We start from the raw sequence: 207 nt of genomic DNA, 5'->3' as shown, positions 1-207 counted from the left end.
GATCCTACTTACAAACACCATTAGAAAAAATCATTCTATTCATTAAGAGAATGCAACTATATATCTATCCCAACCACTTTGAATACACAGATACAAAAGGAGTTATATTCTTTTGAGTTGCTACTGAATAGTAAAGTGTATTTAATGTGAGTACGCTGTTCACGTGCAGAGAAACAATCCTAGAAATATTGACTAGGACTGAAATAG

This window comes from Octodon degus, unplaced genomic scaffold (assembly GCF_000260255.1).
Source record: "Octodon degus isolate 3935 unplaced genomic scaffold, OctDeg1.0 scaffold00012, whole genome shotgun sequence".
In the NCBI taxonomy this organism is placed as follows: Eukaryota; Metazoa; Chordata; class Mammalia; order Rodentia; family Octodontidae; genus Octodon; species Octodon degus.
This window is presented reverse-complemented; position numbering follows the sequence as displayed.